The sequence below is a fragment of the Musca autumnalis genome, unplaced genomic scaffold, assembly GCF_047663935.1.
Source record: "Musca autumnalis isolate F117 unplaced genomic scaffold, ASM4766393v1 scaffold_4, whole genome shotgun sequence".
Lineage (NCBI taxonomy): Eukaryota > Metazoa > Arthropoda > Insecta > Diptera > Muscidae > Musca > Musca autumnalis.
In genome coordinates, this window is record NW_027411977.1 from 243,982,980 (window position 1) to 244,002,659 (window position 19,680).

The 19,680-nt window shown below is 31.7% G+C and overlaps 1 protein-coding gene across 4 annotated transcripts in view; it reads right to left on the reverse strand.

Moving 5' to 3' along the window:
* The window catches only part of nrm (neuromusculin), an 898,245-nt gene that overhangs the window by 580,890 nt on the left and 297,675 nt on the right, over positions 1-19,680 (reverse strand). The gene's annotated exons all lie outside the window — the stretch shown is intronic.

The following is a 19,680-nucleotide window of genomic DNA, read 5'->3' on the forward strand; positions in this document are numbered from 1 at the left end:
ATTTAGACAAAAATACCCAATTGTCCTTTGGGAAGCCTTTTTAAATATTCTTACTTTTTTATTTTATTATAGGACAAAAGATTGCAATAAAAATACATTTGGTAAAATAAAATAGTAGGTAGTATAAGTATTGTCGTGACGTATACGCCATATGTTTCTTCAAACAAATTAAAGCTCAAATGTAAGTTATTGACCCTGACAACTAAACAATGAATTATTCTGGCACAATAAATTTTGTTCACATTTCCTTACCCACTACAAGTGACAATCAAATATATAAGTAAAATTATCATCTAAAAATAACAATAATAAAATAACATTCTAACAACCACCATTAATTTTACTCCATTCAAATATAAAAGGGGTCAAGACAATAATAATACATTTATAATTATTTATAACTATTAAATAAAACCCATGTTATTAGGTAAGTTATAGACACAAATTAAACTCAACATTAAATAGCCATGAATATGACATCTATAATTCAGGTATAAAACATGTTATCTAATCAAATATTCACCCCCAAAAAATTATGCATCAATTATGAGACACAATCAACAGTCATAAATTACAATGTGTCTATTTCAATTAAACTAATAGACAGTTGGGAATTGTAGCATGAATTAATTTACCAATTTACTAACTATAATTAATTCTAGAACCACCCGCTGCTTCCTTTATGGATTTTTCTAAAGAAACCTACTATAAAATTATAATTAATTGTTTTGCCTAAAAATAGTCCTGAGCTTGTTATTGGGGGGTTTCTCTTTAATTAAAAAGCCACAAAACTGTGCAACAATTACCTTGACCTTCTTATTAATAACTAATTTTCATAATGGATGTAAGCGGAAACTTGCTGCATTTGAAAGTAAATATGAAAAATTGCATTTCAAAATATAAATATACAAAATTTTACATGAACACGAAATTGAATTTAGTTGTTCCTCGCCCTGCCGCCTTACCTCTATCGCTTCCTCCATGATAATATGTTTTAGCATAATAGCCCACAAAATATTCATGGCTTACTAACTGACATTTTACAATAATGACTGACAGCCATTTAAATTTTTGAAATTTATAGTTGGTTAGTCTGCTCCACTGCAGTTGTGCGCATAATTTGTTAAAAGGGAAGCAATGAATTCAAAGTGAGGGGAAAGTCATGCTTCCACCAAAAAACCAACAAAACCTTAAATGCTATACTAATGTTGCAAAATATTTTAATGAATGGATATCATTACTGAAAGGTGAAGTAGGTATGAAAGGAAAATAAATAAACAAGTGCAAAATTTTTACAAATAAATGTACAGTATTGGATACTAAAAGTATAAAGGAGATATACATACATGATATTTTTCATATGCAAAAACGCAGATCGGGGAAAAACAATAATACGCATTAAGGAAGACGAATAAGTAATGTCGTTACGTATACGACACAACCCTGTAGGAAATTTCAATAGTGAATCTATACTGACTTACTACTGACATTGTCAACAGTACTATTGACAAACTGTAGACAACTAATGTAAATCTAATGTAATGTAATTGCTGAGGAACCATGTGTTGACATTGGAGGTAGTGAGTCAGTATAGACATTGGAGGTATTAAGTCAGTAGAGACATTGGAAGTAGTGAGTCAATAGAGACATTGGAGGTAGTGAGTCAATAGTATGTACATAAAGGGTCATATGGAGACATTGGTACCAAATTGTTCACTATTAAGTTTTTTGGCCTATTTGAAACTTTTTGTAGACTTAAAAGCTATATAGTGTGTTTTAAAAGACGATGAACTTATACTTTTGTTTAAGTAGTATATTTTATTAAAGAAAAACATATAATTATGAAAATACTAAAAAGTACAAATTGCGTATTACAGTCTTTTTTATCTTTATAAAGGGCTAAGCCCAAGATTCCACATAAGCACAAAATTAGTAAATAAAGCTAATTTTTTCAAGGCTGGCTAACCAATAATAAATTTATATAACATCTAGGAACTGAAAATAATAAACATGTGTAAATATTAGGGTGGGGCGATTTGTGTGGAAGGAAAAAAAACCTTAATGAGCCCTTCGCGTTTCTTATTCCTGGGATTGAACTGAGCAAAAAAGTCCACTGGACCATATATCTACCGTGAAAATCGAGCCTCCCGAATTTGACTTTAATTTTTTTATTGACGTTTTTTTTGGATATTTTGGCATATAACAGCCAAACCATTGAGATTTTCGATTCAACACGAAGGCAAAAACCAAGCCAAGACAGTAATTGAAAACTCTCTAATACATCGCAAAAGAATTGGAACGCTGCTTCAAACAGTTTTGGCCTTAAGAATGTGCAAACTTTCGGAAAATGTCGATAAATGACATTGTGCTACAAAAGTTGACCAGAAAATTTTTCAAGCGTTCTGATGCAAAATTCTATCGTGTTGGGATCCATGGACAACGAAAATGCCTTTATTTCGATTGGGTAACTCCGTTTTATTTTTTTATAACACTAAAAGTAGTGAAAATCTGGGTTTCTTACATTTTCAAATTTAAACGGACATATCAGCTTTTTTCACAACGGATTTCTAGTGACCCTTCTTCCTTTTAAAGGGGTGAATAGTATCTTTAGAACAAGTTATTATTTGTTTAAATCGGTTAATAAATGGCTAAGTTATAGTGGTTTAAGTCTGAAAACCCCATCAAAAAACTATAACCGAATTTCTCATAATTTTGAAAATAATTATTGAACAAAACAAAAAAACATTATATTTTTGAAAATTATGAGAAATTCAGTTACAGTTTTTTTGAGGGGGTTTTCAGACTTAAACCACTATAACTTATCCATTTGTTAACCGATTTGTGTTGGATCGAAAATCTCAATGGTTTGGTTGTTATATGCCAAAATATCCAAAAAACGTCAATAAAAAACTTAAAGTCAAAATCGGGAGGCTCGATTTTCACGGTAGATATATGGTCCATTGGCATTTTTTGCTCAGTTCAATCCCAGGAATCAGAAAACCGAAGGGCTCATTAAGGTTTTCAAATCGCCCCGGCCTAGTAAATATGCATAAATAAAAAGTCCTTAAATTTGCTTAACTATTACAGTTTAACGGGTGACGTAGGGGGTGGAAGGTACCAAGGAACGGTCCTGACCGGTTTTAACATGGCAAAGCCCAGGATTTATCTTGGTCCCTCTTTCATCTCAAGTGGACACTGACCTACCCGTGGTGTCACCTGGGGAACTGCCTTTAACACCCGTTAAAGGTAGTGAGCTAACATGTGCCGCGCGTTCACCCATAAGAACGTTAAAAACTTGGGTTTGGGCGTCGGGTAAGTAACCCTCCCCTACAAAAAACAGCCTACTGCGGATTTGTAGTTGGTCGGAGGTTAAAACATCTGTTCTCCAGCTTCACCCCAGTGAATGAAAGACTTGCTGCAATTCGTATAAAAGCTAAATTCTTCAACATCAGTTTTATTTGCGCTCATCCTCCCACTGAAGAAAAGGACGAACAGACCAAAGATATATTTTACGAGCGGTTAGAAGAAATATATGACCGTTGCCCTGCCCATGACATTAAAATCATTCTAGGCGATTTTAATGCCAAAATTGGAAAGGAGAATATCTTTGGCCCAACAGTCGGGAAATTCAGTCTCCACAGTGAAACATCTGACATTGGTATGAAGCTGATAGACCAGATTTAATCATCTCGATATTCATAAGGGCACCTGGCTTTCTTCAGATCAGAAAACAAGAAATCAAATTGATCATGTTGTGAAAAATGGAAGACATTCATCGAGCGTGTTGGATGTACGATAGTTCCGAGGCGCAAACATTGATTCGGACCACTACCTTGCTGCAGCAAAGGTACGCACTCGCTTAAACGTAGCAAACAAAGTACGAACAGACACAACACGAAAGTAAGAAATCGGTAAGCTGCAATCACAACATATAGCCACAGTATATTCCACTCAACTAGCCCAATTGCTTAATCAAATCACTCCTCATCCCGATAAAATATCAGCGCAATGGCAAAGCATTGCCCACTCCACGCAAAAAGCCGCAAAATCCATACTTGGATACCAGAGACATCCACCAAGGAATCCATGGTATGATCAGGAGTGTCGTGCTGCCACCGAGAGGAGAAATATGCGGCATATAGGGCTACTTTACAATCCGTAGCAACGCGTAGCGCACGAGAGAGATACAGGGAAAAAACGAGGGAGGAGATACGTCTTCTCCGTAGGAAAAAGAGAGAGAGAGAGGGAGATGGAAAAGCGGGAGTGTGAAAAAATAGAGATGTTCAGGAGCCAAAATGAAGTCCGAAAATTCTACCAAAGAGTCAAGCATCAAACCGATGACTTTGGTACAGGCAACTGATACAGATAGTGTGCTCAGGATATGGAAAGAACATTTTTCAAAACTGTTGGTATCCAATATCAGCAAAGACGACGAAGATACCACAGTCCCAATCCCAAAAAAATGGTATTGAATGTATACCGCCCAGCCAAGATGAAGTAAAGACAGCAATTAATCGGCTGAAGAATAATAAGGCAGCAGGAGCCGATGGCTTACCAGCCGAGCTGTTCAAAACCGGAGGCGACACGCTGATGAGGTGTATTCATCAGCTAGTTAGCACCATCTGGCAGGAAGAACGAGTACCCGACGATTGGAACCTGACTATCCTGTGCCCCGTCCACAAGAAGAGAGATAAGACTGTATGCTCCAACTATAGGGGCATAAGTCTTCTCCCTATTGCCTATAAGATAGTGTCAGGGATATTGTGCGAACGACTAAAGCCTATGGTCAACGAAATAATTGGACCATAACAATGCGGCTTTAGATCTGGCAAGTCCACCATTGACCAGATATTTACCCTGCGGCAAATCCTGGAGAAGACCCAAGATATGCAGATACCACCTTTTTGTCTATTATAAAGCAGCCTTCGACAGCCCGCTGCTTTCAAAGGTATTCCAAGCCATGTCTGAATTTGATATCCCCGCAAAGCTCATCAGGATTTGTAAGATGACTTTAACTGATACTAGGTCCACAGTTAAAATTCGAAAGAACCTCTCCGAACAGTTCAGTACCAAAAGAGGTTTCAGACAAGGAGACAGTCTTTCGTGTGACCTATTCAACATTTTGCTGGAAAAGGTAATACGAGATGCAAATGTCAAAAGAAATGGCACAATTTACACTAATAGCCACATGTTACTTGCTTATGCTGATAATATAGACATCATGAGACGATCAGTAAAGGAAGTAACTGATACCTTTAGGAAGGTCTAAGCAGAATCTGCGACAGTGGGTCTGGTGGTAAACGGCGAAAAGACCAAATTGATGGTGTCGACGCGCAAAGCGTTCATAGAGCTCGGACCAACTGTGAAAGTTCGTACCTATAATTTTGAGGTAGTTAAAGACTTCGTCTACCTCGGCACTGCCATAAACACAACCAACAACATCAGTTGTGAAATAAGAAGAAGAATTGTATTGGCCAACAGATGCTACTATGGTCTAAGTAAGCAATTTAAAAACAAAGCCACATCTCGTCAAACAAAAATAACACTATACAAAACGCTGATACTACCCGTGCTAATGTATGGCTCCGAAGCATGGGCACTTGCGCAAGCATTTAAGGCAGTGCTTGGTGTGTTTGAGAGGAAAATTCTTCGAAAGATCTACGGGCCGATCTGCGTTGACGGTGAATATCGACGTCGTATGAACCACGAGCTATATCAGCTATACAAAGAAATGAATATAGTTAAACGTATCAAGATGCAACGATTGCGTTGGCTGGGCCATATCATAAGAATGTGCGATGATGAACCCGCTAAAAAGGGGTATGAATACATGCCACATGGCGGTGCACGCAGAATCGGCAGGCCTAAGCTTCGATGGAGCATACAAGTGGATGAAAAAATGAAAAGGCGCGGTATCCCAAAAAGCGAAGCGAAAAACAGAGAGGATAGGAGATTTTTTCTTAGTTCGGTCTATGGAACAAATGTTCTGTAATGGGCCAGCTAAGTAAGTATCAGTCACAGCGGGTGTGTCGGTTTCCAATTCAGATATAAGAGAAACCAAGGTAAGACTTTGCCGTCATAAAACGAAAACCAAGGATCATTATTAAGCATACATCCATTCTGAAAAAAAATAATAAATGTATTTTTCTCTTTTCCACATCCAACATTGCGTATTAGTGTTGGCACAAACAATCTAATTCTCTACACTATAGTCTTTCTCTTTCCAATATTAAAAGCATTGTATCTATTCCAATGGAGGGCAAATTGCGAGAGACTCATGTATTTTTTACACTTTTGTGTATGAGGCCGAGCATTTCTACCCAACAGTGATCTATTCGTAAAATTACTATTAAAAATCCCTGCTTTATCTCTTAGGAAAGCGTATGAGTATTGCCACAACTTATACACCCCGTTGGATGATCTCTTTAAAATCCAAATATTGTAAAAATAAGTGTTGATTTTTTCAAATCGCCAAATCAGTCTTCATAATTCCACCAACTACTGTCAACCTTTTCACTATTTACATTTACTTTTACCACCATTCTTGTAACTCGTAAGTGAATACCTCAACATTTTTATTTACATTTATGGTTTTGAATGTAGGTACATATTTTGAATGAAAACCAACAAAACAAATATCGTATTGAAAAACGTAAAGCATGTTGTACTGGTGGTTCTAGCTGGCAGTTGCAGTCTAGTTACTGGCTGCACCGCATTTTACTAACAATACTTGTCAATGGAAAGTACCAACAATTTGGTCACCACATTTACTGCCACAGCCCAAATAACGAAACCAAATGGCATTTCAAAATCGAGAAAGAAAAAAACAACACACGAGAACATAAAACAGAATTCAAAGTTGTATTACTAAATGGGGTTTTTATGGGGTTTTGTTAACTGGTAATGGCAATGTTTTCGACACACCATCAAACGTGGTCACCACTTTGACACACAGTCACACACTGGCTCAATGGAGTCAGGCGCAGTTTTGCCTTTATGGTTAATGTATGTAAAATGGGGAGAACAACTCTCAACTATTGCAGTCATTGCTAGAATGGGCCTTGCTAGCTATTTCTATTGATATCTATCTGAAAGTAGTGGAAACATGCCCTTACCCTTACTAACAACTGCTACGCCTTTATTGCTGTTTTTTCCTCTTTGCGTGTTCGTTTAAATTAGTTCGAATTTATAATGTAAACATGCAATATATACTTGTGCCTCCCGTGCAATGATATATGACCAAAGATTTTTCTATTCTGCCATCCACCTCCCAAGCATTTGAGAAAAGGAAAAAAAATACAGAAGCGATAAATTAAATTGAGGAACTTTGTACGTTAAGTTCATTTTTTTGTTCCAAGTTTTTTTTTTCTTTTTGGAAAAGAGATTATGGCCTGGCTTTTGTGTAACATGCAACAGTAGATGTTGTGGGGGAAAATAAGAAAGCCAACCCGGGAGTAAAAGTGTTATGCCATAAGAAATATTACCAAGTCTTAGTTAAGGAATTGAGATAATTTTGGGTTTTGCATACCGACTGGCATGTAATTTTCAACTTTTTGTAGTTAGATTTAAAAATTACTATGTTTTGTTTCTAAATAAATGGAGAATTTTGTATTTTACCAGGTCAGTAGTTTTGATAATGGCGATTACGTTAAACTAAAAGAAGTAAAATTATTATTAAGAGTGGCATATTTAACAGAAGTGTTCTCGTTCACAAACAAAATCAAAGCCATAAAACATGAATAACTATCAAAAGAAAACCCAGAAAACAATCATAAAAGATAATTGTCATTATGTGAAAAGTTTAATGACTAACAATGTTTCGATAAAGTGCCATCCTCTAGACGTCATTATGAGAAGAGAAAAAACTGAAACCCAAAAGACCAAAGCAGAACTGTAACTACAATTTATCAAAACTTGGTTGGAATCGCAATACTTTGTCAAACATTAATAAATGTCATATGGTGGGTATGGCTGCAAGCTATACAATGATGATGGACAATAAACTTCCATCAAAAACCTCGTCAATATAAGTCATTGATTTTTGAATCCACATCTAAGGCAAACTGAAATTCATTTCAAACATCAAGACACATCTGCACTGAAGGTCACACAAATTGCCAAAAGCAAGCCATAAAACGGAAAGACTAAAGGAAAAAATACCTTAAAAACATCATGAAAACTAAAAGTTTTGACATTAAAATTAAACCTTGGACAAGAGAAAACTGAGAGAAACCCAAAAATCAAACATCAATTTTAGCAATTTGTATTAAGAGCAAGGCTTCCGATGTTACGAGAAACGTTTCTTGTCCCTTTTTTCTGGCCATAACCAATAAAGAATCCCATTTAATTGCACAAAACTTTCTTTCTTTTCTTTTTCTGGTGTATAGGTGTTTTGGCTTCTTTTTCTTTCCTGCTCTTTACTTGTATTTCGTATTTGTTTTTGTCTTTTTTTTTGTGATAGGTATGAATGAATGAACGACTAAAAGAACGAGGAAAATAATTGTCAAATGCCTTTCCAATGGCTATTCCTTTTCTCCACCTTTTATTGATGTCAGCAGTCGTATCAATGTATCGATGATATTAAAAGTGTTTACACCACTTCAAGATGCTTGTGATTTGTAAAGGTAGAGATATTGGGGTGTAACCACAATTTATTGTGGGCATCTATAAATCTTAGAAAAATCAACACAATTTAACGACAAAAAAGCTTGAAAAATTATTCGGCTTGTACTATTCTTTCACCAATAGTAAACCAGGCACATATTGCGTATGAGTGCTGCCACCATGTATACGACCCATTGGATGAAAAACGTAAGTTTGGGATTTTTCCAAATTCCAAGTCAATCAAGACCTTTGGTTTTTATTCATCATCCTTGTTCTTTATGTAGAATTTAAAAAAAAAAATACTATTTCCCTGCTGTAAATATACAGATATTCAAAGGAAGAAAGCTCCCTTCTTAAAGAACTTGCGACGTTCTTCTCTCCTCTCGAGGTCAAAGGTACTACGAATGTCCTCTATTTATGGATTTTCAAATAAAGTATACTTTCCCAATTAAATACAAAATAAACTTTCCTATTCTTCCGTGATACTACAGCACTGCTTATGTGCGTTGTCATAACATTATTGAAAGTTCCAATCAAAATCAATGGTGGTTAATACAAACCTATATCCTTAATTAGTATTTCCTCAAATAAAGGAACTTTCTTCATAATTCCACAAAGTAATATTTTCGCATTGGATTTTCAACGAAAATATTCATTCTATCTCCATCATCAATTGTAACCAAACATTGCGTATGAGTGTTGTCACAACGTATTCGCCTCCATTTGGCAAATCCCACTCAAACCTAAATTTCACAATAAAGAAGAGTCTGAAAATAGAAATCACAGAAACTACATGGGAAAACTGAAGCATTGGAACTTGAATAATTCCTGGACTCTATGAATCATAAAATGTAGATTTTTGTAAGAATATTTTTCTTAGGGACAACGAAACCACGAAGCAAGCATTTAAGAAAAATTTTCTGGGAAACATAAATAAAAAATAAAGATGTCTTATGAATATTTTTTAAAGCATCATCTGACCGGAACGTGGACTTTTTAAAAATATTTGTTGTAAAAAAGTGATCAAATGGTGGTTTATTGAGAATATTTTTTATAATAAAAAATCGAGCATATAATGTTAATTTTTTAGATTATTTTTTTCAATGAAACATCATTGAGAATATTTTATTAATCGAAAATCGTAGATTAATCAATATAAATTTTTCGATGCAAAGTCGTGGAATTTTAAAACTAAAAAATTATATGTATCGTGTCGTGGATTTTTTTTTTAAATTTTTTTCTACGAAAAATCGTTGATTTTTTAAATATATTTTTTCTATGAAAAATTTTTTAATTTATTAAAAATATTTTTTTCGATGAAAAATCGTGGATTTTATGACTATTTTTTTTTCAATGAAAAATTGTGTTTAGGTTGTGTATAGTCTTTCCTGCCTTACCCCTAGGTAAACATCCCCAATTTTTTCCCACTTATAAATTAAAGTTGTTTTAATAAAATATTAAAACAACCACTACGGGATTAAGCCTGACTATTTTGAAAAACAAAATAGAAGTCGTCATTCCAAATAAAAAACGCCAACCCTCCTAATTGTGGATTTTATAAGAATTCGTTTTGGATGAAAAATCGCCGATTTTTTAAAAATATTTTTTATGAAAAATCGTAGTGTTTTTAAAAATATTTTTTTTTATTAAAATTCGAGGATTTTTTGGAATATTTTTCATGAAAATTCGTGGATCTTTTAAGAATTTTTTTGATGAAAAATTTTAGAGTTTGTTAAAATATTTTTTGATAAAGCATTGTGTATTTTTTATCTATAGTTTTGAATGAAAATTCGTGGATTTTTAGGGAATATTTTGTTGAAGAAAAACCGTGGATCTTTTACGGATATTTTTGATAAAAAACTGTAGATTTTTTATGAAAATCGTGGACTTTTTAGAATATTTTGTTGAAGAAAAATCGTGGCTTTTTTAAGAACATTTTTCTTTGATTTTTTGAAAATATTTTTTAACGTGTTCCCGTAAATCGTGGATTCCTTTAAAATATTTATATCCAAAACGTGGATTTTTTTAATTTTTTTTTTGTACAAAACGTAAATTTTTTAAAAATATATTTTCCTTGTACAAGACGTGGATTTTTTAAAAATATATTTTTTTTGTACAAAACGTGGATTTTTTAAAAAATATATTTTTTTGTACAAAAGTGGATTTTTTAAAAATATATTTATTTATACAAAACGTGGATTTTTTAAAAATATTTTTTTTTTTGTACAAAACGTGAATTTTTTAAAAATATATTTTTTTAGTACAAAACGTGGATTTTTCAAAAATATATTTTTTTTGTACAAAACGTAGATTTTTTAAAAATATATTTTATACAAAACGTGGAGTATTTAAAAATACATTTTATACAAAACGTGGATTTTTTAAAAATATATTTTATACAAAACGTGGATTTTTTAAAAATATATTTTATACAAAACGTGGATTTTTTAAAAATATATTTTATACAAAACGTGGATTTTTTAAAAATATATTTTATACAAAACGTGGATTTTTTAAAAATATATTTTATACAAAACGTGGATTTTTTAAAAATATATTTTATACAAAACGTGGATTTTTTAAAAATATATTTTATACAAAACGTGGATTTTTTAAAAATATATTTTATACAAAACGTGGATTTTTTAAAAATATATTTTATACAAAACGTGGATTTTTTAAAAATATATTTTATACAAAACGTGGATTTTTTAAAAATATATTTTATACAAAACGTGGATTTTTTAAAAATATATTTTATACAAAACGTGGATTTTTTAAAAATATATTTTATACAAAACGTGGATTTTTTAAAAATATATTTTATACAAAACGTGGATTTTTTAAAAATATATTTTATACAAAACGTGGATTTTTTAAATCTATATTTTATACAAAACGTGGATTTTTTAAAAATATATTTTATACAAAACGTGGATTTTTTAAAAATATATTTTATACAAAACGTGGATTTTTTAAAAATATATTTTATACAAAACGTGGATTTTTTAAAAATATATTTTATACAAAACGTGGATTTTTTAAAAATATATTTTATACAAAACGTGGATTTTTTAAAAATATATTTTATACAAAACGTGGATTTTTTAAAAATATATTTTATACAAAACGTGGATTTTTTAAAAATATATTTTATACAAAACGTGGATTTTTTAAAAATATATTTTATACAAAACGTGGATTTTTTAAAAATATATTTTATACAAAACGTGGATTTTTTAAAAATATATTTTATACAAAACGTGGATTTTTTTAAAAATATATTTTATACAAAACGTGGATTTTTTAAAAATATATTTTATACAAAACGTGGATTTTTTAAAAATATATTTTATACAAAACGTGGATTTTTTAAAAATATATTTTATACAAAACGTGGATTTTTTAAAAATATATATTTTATACAAAACGTGGATTTTTTAAAAATATATTTTTTTTTTACAAAACGTGGATTTTTTAAAAATATATTTTTTTTACAAAACGTTGATTTTTATACAAAATAAAAATTATTTTTTTATACAAATTGGGGATTTTTAAAAATATTTTTATACAAATCGAGGTTTTTTAAAATTTTTATACAAAATAAAAATTATTTTTTTATACAAATTGGGGATTTTTTAAAAATATTTTTTTATATAAATGGAGGATATTTTAAAAATATTGTTAGAAATCCCCGATTTGTATAAAAATATTTTAAAAAATGGAATGTTTTTTAAAAATATTTTCCCCTATAACGTGGATTTTTTAAATTAATTTCGAAGCATTTTCCCAGGAAACGTGGATTTTTTTTAAAAATATTTTTCTAGCATTTTCCTGCAAAGCGTGGATTTTTTAATGTTTTTTTTGCACGTGGTTTTTTTTTTAAATATATCTCTAGCACTTGGTTTTTGTTAAAAATATATTTCTTTTTTATTTTTAGGTTTTTGCCTTTTTAGGGGCGAACGCCATTATTTGTGAGATTTAATTAATTTAATTATTCGAGCTTTTTATGACCTAAGGAGATTACATTGAAAAATTGATTTCTAGCGAAGTCCTACACACACACATCAACCACTATGCGACGATATATATTTTTCTAGAATTTTTCCACAAAATTTGGATTTTTTAAAAAATATTTTTCGAGCATTTTTCCTTTAAAATTTCTTAAAAATTCCCTGTTTCTTTTAAAATCTTAAAAAAATCTTGCTTTGGTCCTTAAAACCTCACCAAAACTCCAACCTATGTTTACCTTTTGGACCATGAAAAAATGCATAGAAAATTAGCCCTGGAAAATGTCTTTATAAAATATCTACGTCTTAGTTCTAAAAAAAATCTTAGAAGATCCACACCTTAGTTCTGGAAAAATTCTTAGAAGATCCACGTCATAGTTCTGAAACAAATCTTAGAAGATCCACGCCTTAGTCCTGAAAAAATTCATAAAAAATTCACGCCTTAGTTCTGAAAAAAATTTTCATGATCCACGGCTTAGCCCTTGAAAAATTTCTTAGAAGATCCACGCCTCAGTTCTGAAAAAATTCTAGAAGAACCACGCCTTAGTTCTGAAAAAAAAATCATAGAAGAACCGCGCCTTAGCACTGAAAAAAAAATCTTAAAAGATCCACACCCCGCCTAATTTCTGAAAAAAACCTTAAAAGATCCACACCTTAGTTCTGAAAAAAATCTTAGAAAATTCACGCTTTAGTTCCGAAAACAAAACTCTTAGAAAATTCACGAAAAAAATCTTAGAAGATCCACGTCTTAGTTCTGAAAAATTTTTAGAAAATCTACGTCTGAGTTCTGAAAAAATTTCTTAGAAGGTCCACGCCTTAGTTCAGAAAAAAATTTTTAGAAAATCAACGGCTTAGTTCTGAAAAAATCTTAGAAGATCCACGCCTCAGTTTTGAAAACATTTCATAGAAAATCCACGTCCTACTCCTAAAAATCCATGATTTAACCCTTGAAAAAATTCATAAAAAATCCACCTTAGCGCATTAACATTAACAAAAAAAAAACCAAGCTTTAGCCCTTGAAAAAAAATCAGAAAAATTCAACCCTTAGCCCTTCAAAAATTCATAAAAAATCCACGTTATAACCATTAAAAAATGTATAAAAAATACGCCTTAGCCCTTGAAAAAATTCATAAAAATCCACGCTTTAGCCCTTCACAAAATGCATAAAGATACACGCCTTAGCGCTTGAAAAAATCATAAATAGTCGATGCCTTAGTCCTTGGAAATATTCATGAAAACCACGCCTTAGGCCTTGCAAAATTAAAAAGAAATCCAAGCCTTAGCCTTAGAAAAGTATTTTAAAAATCTTGAAGAATTGACGACTTAGGCTTTGAATAAATTCTTTAAACCCGAAGCTTTAATCCTCGAAAAAAAAATAAAAAAATCTTTTATACAAAATCTCATTACACCCCACTAAATAGTTATCGATAAAAATACCTTCACCTAAGCATCCCAATTCCCACATACATGTCAACAAATGTTTTTAATGTATGTACGTGTGTATGTGAGTGTAAATATGTAGGACTATCCGAAAATATCTCTATGTGTAAATTAATGTTAAGAGTCGTTAGTAGAATTACTCGAATTGTTTGGTTAGTCATTGTTGAAAGCTGTTTTACGAGAATGGCTGCACTGATATATGGCTATGTTGTAATATGTATCGATAGATTGGGACAACTGGTTGGTAACAGCAAGCAGTAACGGCACCAGCCGGAACTATGTTTTCCTCCATTAAAAAGAAAAAAAAACTCAACGAAATCAGCAATTCTATTTTCAATGCGTTTGCTTTTATTTGGGTTTTCGTTAAGGTTTTATTCATTCGGTCGTTCGTCCGTTCGATCCGTTTCATGGCATTTGTTTTGTTGTTCTCGTTATTGTCATTTCATTTCGGTTTGGTAGTATTAATCTCTAAAGATTTGAAGTGGTCATTGAATGACAGTTGTTATACCTATTTGAATGAGCCATAAAAATAAAAATAATTGTTTTCTTGTGTTCTTTAAGGGCGTTACAGGGTAGGAGGTTCGGTCTACCCAGTTGTCGAAGTATTTCTGTAGTATGTCAGTGATACGGAAATGGATATCCACTGAATTGTAGAGCCACTTCACTAAAGCCACATACTTAAACCACCACCCCACACCCTCCGCGCTGCTTGTCATTTCTCATTCTTATTTGCCTGCCTGGACATGCAGATAAAGTTTTAGCATTGTTATTATGGGGGATGAGTAATGACTAAACGTGACTTATTGAGAATTTATTAAGGATAATTAGTACAAGTTTCTTATTTCTGCTTTTGCTTCTTCTTCTTTTGATGGTGGACTTCTTTTTTACATTGTCGTTATGTTAATGTTTGTTTGTGTGTGTGTGTGGGTTTTGTGTAAATGAGTATTTGTTGTTGGTGTTGATGCTGTTGAAAGCAGTTGAAGTTTCTTTATCAGGAATTTTATTGATACTTAAATTCCCACTAGAATTTGCAAAAGGACATGACTTATTTGCAGCAGGGTAATATTGAGGTTCTATTAAATTTTCTTATGGTCTTGTCTAATTACTATATGCTGTAGGAGGTTATAATACCAATAATAATAAAGGAACATTTAATGTGCCGTTATTTGGTTTGGGGGGAGCCATATAAGAAAGTCAAGTTTTATGTTGTAATAATAAAGTCGAAGGTGAGTATGAAACTTAAAAAATAAAATGAAACAGGGACCAAATTCCGTTATGTTTCTGGACCACTAAAGCCATGGGTAAAAAGTAATTTATGTTTGACTTTGAAGTATCTCAAGGTGCTATTTTACGGGAACATAAAATCTTGCCAAGAAAGCAACAAACCGAGTAATGTTAAACGGAGATTTTATTAAGGCCTGACGGACCCCTTAACGTGAATTTTTAAAGAACATTAATACGGACAAATACATCATGAAGCTTAATTTTTTTAAGGAATATATATTCAATGAATAATTTTTAAAGCATCAACTGGGCAACATAACGTATATTTTTATTTCTTCCATCTGGATTCTTTTAAGCATTTTTCAAGGGCTAGAGTATGGATTTTTTGAAGATTTTTTTTCAAGGTCTAAGGCATGGATTTCTTAAGAAAGAGTGGACTTTAAAGATTTTTTCAGATTTTTGCAGTAATTTTTTAAAGGTTACGGCTTGGATTTTTAAGATTTTTTTCAAAGGCTTATTTTTAAGAATTTTTTTTAAAGGGCCATAGCGTGGATTTTTTAAAACAATTTTCAAAGGCCCAGGCGGGGATTTTTTATGAATATTTTTCAAAGGCTAAGGAGGGGATTTTTTTATGATTTTTTTCCAAATGCCAAGGCGTGGAGTTTTAAGAATTTTTTTCAAGGCCAAGGCATGGATTTTTTTAAGAATTTTTTCAATGGCCAAGACATGAATTTTTTATGATTTTTTTTCAAAGGCCAAGGCGTGGATTTTTTAAGAAATTTTTTCAAAGGCCAAGGCGTGGATTTTTTAAGAAATTTTTTCAAAGGCCAAGGCGTGGATTTTTTAAGAAATTTTTTCAAAGGCCAAGGCGTGGATTTTTTAAGAAATTTTTTCAAAGGCCAAGGCGTGGATTTTTTAAGAAATTTTTTCAAAGGCCTAGGCGTGGATTTTTTAAGAAATTTTTTCAAAGGCCAAGGCGTGGATTTTTTAAGAAATTTTTTCAAAGGCCTAGGCGTGGATTTTTTAAGAAATTTTTTCAAAGGCCAAGGCGTGGGTTTTTTAAGAAATTTTTTCAAAGGCCAAGGCGTGGATTTTTTAAGAAATTTTTTCAAAGGCCTAGGCGTGGATTTTTTAAGAAATTTTTTCAAAGGCCAAGGCGTGGATTTTTTAAGAAATTTTTTCAAAGGCCAAGGCGTGGATTTTTTAAGAAATTTTTTCAAAGGCCAAGGCGTGGATTTTTTAAGAATTGTTTCAAGGGCCCAGACGTGTGTTTTTTGAGAATTTTTCAAGGGCTAAGGCGTGGGTTTCTTTGAGAAATTTATAAAGGACTAAGCCGTGGGTTTCTTCTTAAGAATTTTTTCAAAGGCCAAGGCGTGTATTTTTTAAGAATTTGTTCAAAGGCCAAGGAGTGGATTTTTTAAGAATTTTTTCAAAGGCCAAGGCGTGTATTTTTTAGGAATTTTTTCAAAGGTTAAGGCGTGGAATTTCTAAGATTTTTTCAAAGGTTAAAGCGTTGATTTTCTAAGATTTTTTCAAAGGCCAAGGATGAATTTTTAAGATTTTTTGCAAGGGTCAAGGCGGGGATTTTTTAAGGAATTTTTCAAAGGCAAACGTGGAGTTTTTAATAATTTTTTCAAAGGCCAAGGCATGGATTTTTTAAGAATTATTTACTAGGAACCGACTGGACTTTTCAAAATCTTGTATTTTTGCGAATTTTTTCAAGGACTAATACGTGGATTTTTTTATATTTTTTCACTGTCCAAATCATGGATTTTTAAGAATTTTTTCATAGGCCACGGTGTGGATTTTTTAGAACTTTTTTCAAAGACCAAGGCCTGGTTTTTTCAAGAATTTTTTCGAAGGCCGAGGTGTGGATTTTTTTTAAGATTATTTTCAAAGGCAAGGCTGGGATTTTTTAAGAATATTTTTCAATGGCCAAGTCATGGATTTTTATGTATTTTTTCAAAGGCCAAGGCGTGGATTTTTTAAGAATTTTTTTCAAGGTCTAAGGCTTGAATTTTTAGGAATTTTTTCAAAGGTGAGAATTTTTAATTTTTTTCATAGGATGAGACGTGGTTTTATTACGAAATTTTTCAATGGTTATTAAGTGGCGTAAATTATTATAAGACTTTTTTAAGGAACATGGCGTAGATTTTTGAAAGACTGTGTAAAGAACCAAGTTGTAGATTTTTATTATATTTTTCAAGGACCATGGGGTGGATTTTTGTATAAAATTATTTATACATTTTTCAAGAACAAATGGGAAATTTTTCTAAAACTTTTTCAAAGGCAAAGGTTTGAAATTTTTAAGACATTTTTTAAGGAGCAGTAGTGCGATTCTCTAACTAATTTTTTGAGTTACCGACAATTGTCGGTAAAATTAAAATGCTTATAATTTCGGTAATTACCGACGTTTTTCGGTAATTTAACGACGAGAAAAGTAGTCGTAAAGTTCTACCGATAGCAAGAGTGTTGTCAACTTTTATTTGAACTTTTCATTCATAATTTTGCGTTTTAATTTTACCGATTTTTATCGGTAACCCAAAAAATCTTTTAGAGAATCGCGCTATAGGGCGATTATTTGAAGCATTTTTGAAAGGACAAACGCGACAACATTCTTTTTTAGATATTTTTTCAAAAAAATTGACTTTTGTAAGAATATTTCAAGCATATTTGTAAGGACCAATATGCGGATTTTTTTAATTGTTTTTTACTTAAATGAGCTGGAAAACTTGAAGTTTTTAAGATTGTTTAGAAACTTTTAAAGAAAATCAAGAACATGTTAGAACTATTAGAGAAAAAAAATGAAACGGATATTTTTTATAAAAGAGCAGAACAAAATGCATAATTTTTAAAAATATGTTCAGAACCTAGTGCGAAAAAAGTTGTGCTTTTTTGTAATTTAAAACAATTAAAAAATTGAAATTGCTTATGAAAAAACTAAGGAATTATTTTTGTGGTCACTATGTCATATATGTGTTGAAGTTAAGTATACGCAGTCGGGTGTTAAATGATAAAAGTTATGACTTACAATGTATTACTATTTTTTGGACCAAAGCGTAGAATTTTGCTGTTGAAATCGATTTAATTCTTGCCATAGATGCATTTGCTCTCTACAAAATGTCTACTTCTTGCATAACACCCACTTTTATTTAAAAAATAAACACTTTTCCCACCTTCATAATATCATTGAATATTCAAATCAATACTTGCAAAACGTTTACATTTATATCATAACATAAGGGGTTAAAAATACCACAAACCAGACAATAGACAAGACAAAAAACAAATATGAGCCAAAAGCCAAATACAATGTGCCATACAATGTATAAAAATCCAATGCAACAACAATAATACCAACAACAACATCAGAAAAACAATAGCGTCAATCGTGTATATTAAAGCTTTAATATGTTTTTTATTACATTTTTCAATTTAGCCGGTATTGCATGTCGTTGAATCGTTTTTAAACAAAAACAAAGAAGTAAAAAAAAAAAACAACATGTAATTGCCGCCCATTAAAATCATGTCAACTAATGCAAACGCTTTAGGGCAAAACCAGATAATGACACAAGGACTCAACTACACTACACAAAAAAAAAAACAACCGTACAAACACACACTCCTTCACACACAAAACTCCCACTGACTCACCGCATAGACGATGTAAAACGACTAACACTTTGATGATGGAATTTATGCATGTTAAAGAGAGGAAGTAGGAAACAAAAACCCTTAAATGATGTCTGCATACCATACATACACTTGGAGTTAATAAATATAAGTTGAATGAATGGCATATGTATGGGTGATCACATTGAGGTGAGACAATATTTTTGTTTAGATTTTGTCATGTGATCGATAATGGTGAACGGAGAAGGAGACTGCGTATTAGTGTTGTCGTTATGTATACGTTATGAACATTTCTCCTAGGCATACAAAATAGGGAATAAGGAGAGAGACACTTTAAAACAGAAAAACAGTATTTTATAATTTGATCGCTCATGTTTGGTGCACTGATTGATTTATTAAGACTTTGTGTGCAGTGAACAATAAAATCCACAGGTATTTCTACATCAAAAATGTAGGACAAGAAATGCAAAAGTCTACTTTTTAGGAATTGTTTCAAGGCCAAGGTGTGAATTCCTTAAGAATTTTTTCAAGTACAAAGTGTGGTTTCTTAAGAATTTGTTCAAGGATTAAGACATGGATTTCTTAAGAATTTTGTCTAGGACAAAGGCGTGGATTTCATAAGATTTTTTAAGGAAGAAGACATGATTTGTTTAGGATTTTTTTCAGGAATCAATTCGTAGATTGCTTAGATTTTTTTCAAGGATCAATTCGTGGATTGCTTAGATTTTTTCTACGACCAATACGAGCTTTGCTTAAGAATATTTTAATG